Here is a 6,565-nt window from a genome sequence, read left to right as displayed (position 1 = left end):
AAACACGGAGAAAAACAGGAACTGGCACTTGGCACTGAGTTAATAAGTTATTCCCAAAAAATATATAAAAGGCATACAAAACATCCAAAGTTTGACAAGATAATAGCATGGAACCATAAAAAATTATAGATACGTTGGAGACGTATCAAGCATCCCCAAGCTTAACTCCTGCTCGTCCTCGAGTAGGGAAGTGATAAAGACTGAATTTTTGATGTGGAATGCTACCTAGCATATTTGTCCTTTGTAACTTCTTTCATGAGACATGAATGTTCAGATCCGTAAGATTCAAAACAATAGTTTACTATTGACATGAAAACCATAATACTTCAAGCAAAGTAGCAAGGTAATCATGAACTTTCGAAATAACAAGGCCAAAGAAAGTTTAACCCTACAAAATCATATAGTCTGGCTATGCTCCATCATCCCCACACAACGAATTTAAATCATGCACAACCCTGGTATTGGCCTAGTAATTGTTTTCGCACTCTTACTTTCTCAAACCTTTTTCAACTCTCACGCAATACATGAGAGTGAGCCATGGATATAGCACTTATAGGTGGAATAGAGTGTGGTGAAGGTTGTGAGGCAAAAAGGAGGAGATGGTCACATTGACTCGGCGTATCAAAGGGCTATGGAGATGCCCATCAATAGATATCAATGTGAAAGAGTAGGGATGACCATGCAATGCACTTAGAGCTATAAGTGTGTGAAAGCTCAAAAGGAGAACTAGTGGGTGTGCATCCAACTTGCTTGCTCACGAAGACCTAGGGCAATTTTGAGGAAGCCCATCATTGTAATATACAAGCCAAGTTACATAACGAAGATTCCCACTAGTATATGGTGGTGACAAAACAAGAGACTCTCAATCATGAAGAACATGGTGCTATTATGAAGCACAAGTGTGGAAAAAGATAGTAGCATTGTCCCTTCTCTCTTTTTCTCTTTTTTCCATTTGGGCTCTTTGGACACTTTCCATATATTTTTCTTGTGGGCAACTTTGGCCTCCTTTTATTTTATTTCCTCACATGGGACAATGCTCTAATAATGATGATCATCACACTTTTATTTACTCATAGCTCAAAGCTTAAAACAATGATGACTCTTATAGGAAATGCCTCCGGCAGTGTATCGGGATGTGCAACGATCTAGCTTAGCGTATGACTGGCTAGCTATCTTACGTCATGCAATGGCAATATGTAAGTGACGACACAAGTCATGAGACGGAATGGTGGGAGTTGCATGGCAATATATCTCAGAATGGTTATGAAAAGGCCATGATAGGTAGGTATGTTGGCTGTTTTGAGGAAGGTCTATGGTGGTTTTGTGTACCGGCAAAAGTTGCGCGGCACTAGAGAGGCTAGCAACGGTGGAAGGTGAAAGTGCATCTATACCATGGACTCACATTAGTCATGAAGAACTCACATACTTAATGCGAAAGTTTTTATTAGCAATCGAAACAAAGTGCTAAACGCATACTCCTAGGGGAAGGGTTGGTAGGTGTTAACCATCGCGCGATCCCGACCGCAACACAAAGGTTGACAATCAATTAATCAATTATGCTCCGACTTCCTAACATAGCGGTTCACCATACGTGCATGTTACGGGAATCACTAACTTCAACACAAGTATTTCTAGATTCACAACACCCTACTAACATGACTCTTAATATTACCAAATTCATGTCTCAAAAATAATTGAGAGGAATAAAACTTCTCTTTCTAATAAATGCATATGAATATGGAAGTTTTATTGTATCCTCTTTGGACGCCTATCATCTTTAGGACTACTTTCATAGCACAAGCCAACTACCAAGTTACTCAGAGCGAGCACTCTCAAAAAGATATAAGTGAAGATCGGGAGTTCTTATTTCTCCAAAATATGACACCGACGTGCTCTAAAAGATCTAAGTGAAGCACTTAGAGAAAAGTTATCTAGCTCAAAAGATAAAAGTGAAGCACATGTGAGCTAAATTGCCTAACTCAAAAGATATAAGTGAAGCTCAATGAGTATTCTAGCAAATTCACGATGAGTGCATGTCTCTCTCAGAAGGTGTGCAGCAAGGATGATTGTGACACAACAAAAAGAAAAGACTCCTATAATACGCGACGCTCCAAGCAAAACACATATCATGTGGTGAATAAAAATATAGCTCCAAGTAATGTTACCGATGGATTGAAGACGAAAGAGGGGATGCCTTCCCGGGGCATCCCAAAGCTTAGGCTCTTTGGTGTCCTTGAATTTGGCTTGGGATGCCTTGGGAATCCACTAGCTTAAGCTCTTTCCACTCTTTATCCCATTGTCCATGAGAACATCACCCAAAACTTGAAAACTTCACAACACAAAACTTAAACAGAAACTCATGATATCATTAGCACAAGAAAACAAACCACCAACTCTTTAGGTACTGTAGCAAACTTGATTACTATTTATATTGGTGTTAGATTACTGTATTCTCACTTTTCCATGGCTAGTACCCCCGATACTATCCATAGTTTCATCAAAATAAGCAATCAACACAACAAAAACAGAATCTGTCAAAAACAGACTAGTCTGCAGCAATCTGTATACTTCGTATACTTCTGGTATCTCAAAAATTCTGAAAAATTACGACAATTTGGGCAATTGGCATATAAACCAATAGCTAAAAGAAGCAACTCAAAAGCTCTTTATGGATAAAAATGAAAAATAATTTCATGAGCGAAAAGTTCCTGTCTTTTTCCAGCATGATCAAACAACCATCACCAAAACTAGTCATAAAGGTTTTACTTGGCTCAAACACAAAAAGAAACACAAAAACACAATCATAACAGAATTATGATGGTGTGGACGCAACAAAACAGAAAGCAAAAAGCAAAGATAAATTCATTGCGTTGCCTCCCAACAAGCGCTATTGTTTAACACCCTTAGCTAGGCATTGATAATTCAATGATGCTCACACAAAAGACAAGAATTGAAGCACAACGAGAGCATCATAAAGCATGTGAAAATCACATCTAAGTCTCACATACTTCCTATGCATAGGCATTTTATAGGGAAACAAATTATCAAGACAAGCAATAACTACAATATGCAAGGAAGAAGAAAGAGACAATATCAATCTCAACAAAACGAGAGGTGATTTAGTGATATGAAAATTTCTACCACAATATTTTCCTCTCTCATAACAATTGCATGTGGGATCATATTCAAATTCAACAATATAGCTATCACATAGGATATTCTTTTCATGATCCACTGATACATCCATTTTGCATCATGTTTTCATGTTGATATTTATCGCTTCTTGGGTTGTTATTTCACTTCAAGGTACAATACTTATGCCTTTTCTCTCTTATTTTGCAAGGTTTACATGAAGAGGGAGAATGCCGACAGCTGGAATTCTGGCCTGAAAGTGGAGCAAGTTTGATATACCTATTCTGGGAAACTCCAAACACCGTAAATATCAATGAGGATTTTTTTCCGGATTTATAAAATATACTGGGCCTAAGAAGCGCCAGAGGGGCGCCAGCAGGTGGCCACAAGCCCGCTAGGCGCGGTCACCCCCTGGTCGCGCCTAGGGGGCTTGTGGACAGCCTGCTGGCCCACTGGCCCCCCTCTGCTTCTATATGAAGGGTTTCGCCCAGAAAAAAATCAAGGAGGAGCTTTTTCGTGGATTCACCGCCGCCACGAGGCGGAACTTGAGCAGAACCAATCTAGAGCTCCGACAGGATGATCCTGTCGGGGAAACTTCCCTCCCGGAGGGGGAAATCGTCGCCATCATCATCAACACTCCTCTCATCGGAGGGGACTCGTCACCATCAACATCTTCATCAACACCATCTCATCTCCAAACCCTAGTTCATTACTTGTGACCAATCTCCGTCTCGCGACTCCGATTGGTACTTGTAAGGTTGCTAGTAGCGTTAATTACTCTTTGTAGTTGATGCTAGTTGGATTACTTGGTGGAAGAGTTTATGTTCAGATCCTTGATGCTACTCATCACCTCTCTGGTCATGCTTATGATTATGCTTTGTGAGTAGTTACTTTTGTTCCTCAGGACATGGGATAAGTCATGCTAATAGTAGTCATGTGAATTTGGTATTCGTTCGGTATTTTGATGTGTTGTATGTTGTTTTTCCTCTAGTTGTGTTATGTGAATGTCGACTACATAACACTTCACCATTATTTGGGCCTAGAGGAAGGCATTGGGAAGTAGTAAGTAGATGATGGGTTGCTAGAGTGACAGAAGCTTAAACCCTAGTTTATGCGTTGCTTCGTAAGGGGTTGATTTGGATCCACTAGTTTAATGCTATGGTTAGACTTTGTCTTAATTCTTCTTTCGTAGTTGCGGATGCTTGCAAGAGGGGTTAATCATAAGTGGGATGCTTGTCCAAGTAAGGGCAGTACCCAAGCGCCGGTCTACCCACATATCAAACTATCAAAGTAACGAACGCGAATCATATGAACATGATGAAAACTAGCATGACAGAAATTCCCGTGTGTCCTCGGGAGCGTTTTTCCTCCTATAAGACTTTGTCCAGGCTTGTCCCTTGCTACAAAAGGGATTGGGCCACTTTTCTGCACCCGTGCTACTTTTGTTACTTGTTGCTTGCTACGAATAATCTCACCACACAATCACTTGTTACCGATAATTTTAGTGCTTGCAGATATTTCCTTGCTGAAAACCACTTGTCAGATCCTTCTGCTCCTCGTTGGGTTCGACACTCTTACTTATCGAAAGGACTACGCTAGATCCCCTATACTTGTGGGTCATCATCCACATGCATGCAAATTTGATGCTCTTCATTAGTGGGATTATCATCAACTAAAGTCATGACTTCTCCAAACCCACTTTCAATATTATTGCAAATATCATATTCATCATGAGGCTTAATTTTTTTTTCAAGATCATAAGAAAAATCATTACCCCAATCATGATCATTGCAACAAGTAGTGGACATAGCAAAACTAGCATCCCCAAGCTTAGGGTTTTGTATATTTTTAGCATCATAATCATTAATAGAATTTATAATGAAACCATTGCAATCATGCTTTTCATTCAAGGAGCCCTCGTGAATCACTTCATAAATTTCTACATCACGATTTTCAGATTCACGCATCTCAAGCAAAACTCCATAGAGAAAGTCAAGTGCACTCAACTCACTAGCAATTGGTTCAACGTAATTGGATCTCTTAAAGAGATTAGCCAGCGGGTGAGGATCCATATCAAAAGATTTTTAGCAAGCGAAGATCCAAGCATATTGAAGGCACATAGCACACAAGCAAACAGAAAGCAAGCGAGAGAAAGGGCGAACGGAAAGTGCAACAAAGTAAAAGTGTAGGGGTGAAAATATGATGTGAAGTAGACCCGGGGGCCATAGTGTTCACTAGAGGCTTCTCTCATGATAGCAAATATTAGAGTGGGTGAACGAATTACTGTCGAGCAATTGATAGAACTGCGCAAAGTCATGACGATATCTAAGGCAATGATTATACATATAGGCATCACATCCGAGATAAGTAGACCGATACTTTCTGCATCTACTACTATTACTCCACATATCGACCGCTATCCATCATGCATCTAGTGTATTGAGTTCATGACAAACAGAGTAACACCTTAAGGAAGATGACATGATGTAGAGGGATAGATTCATGCAAAAGATATAAACCCCATCTTTTTACCCTTGATGGCAACAACACGATGCGTGCCTCGCTACCCCTTCTATCACTGGGTGAGGTCACCGCACGGTATCAACCCAAAACCAAGCACTTCTCCCATTAAGTAGACATAACCATATCTACTCAAATCGTCAGTGAAGGTGAGAAAATAACGATATCCGCCACGTGCCTCCACACTCATCGGACTGCACACATCGTTATGTATGATTTCCAACAAGTCACTTGCACACACCATTGTTCTGGAGAACGGAGTCTTAGTCATCTTACCCATGTGGCATGGTTCACACGTGTCAAGTGAATCAAAGTCAAGTGACTCCAAAAGTCCATCGGAATGGAGATTCTTCATGCGCTTTACACCAATATGACCTAAGCGGCAATGCCACAAAAACTTGGCACTATCATTGTTAACTCTAACTCTTTTGGTCTCAGTGTTATGTATATGTGTATTATTGCTATCAATATTCAATATGAACAATCCTCTCACATTGGGTGCATGCCCATAAAAGATATTACTCATAGAAATACAACAACTATTATTCTCTGACTTAAATGAGTAACCGTCTCGCAATAAACTAGATCCAGATATAATGTTCATGCTTAACGCAGGCACTAAATAACAATTATTTAAGTTCATAACTAATCCTGATGGTAAATGAAGTGAAACTGTGCCGACGGCTATTGCATTAACCTTGGAACCATTTCCCACACGCATTGTTACTTCATCCTTCGCCAGCCTTCGCTTATTCCGCAGTTCCTGTTTCAATTTGCAAATATGAGCAACATAACCGGTATCGAATACCCAGGCACTACTACGAGAGCTGGTTAAGTACACATCAATAACATGTATATCGAATATACCTGATTTTTCCTAGGCCGCCTTCTTATCAGCCAAATACTTGGGGCA

Source organism: Hordeum vulgare, chromosome 5H, assembly GCF_904849725.1.
Source record: "Hordeum vulgare subsp. vulgare chromosome 5H, MorexV3_pseudomolecules_assembly, whole genome shotgun sequence".
Lineage (NCBI taxonomy): Eukaryota > Viridiplantae > Streptophyta > Magnoliopsida > Poales > Poaceae > Hordeum > Hordeum vulgare.
This window is presented reverse-complemented; position numbering follows the sequence as displayed.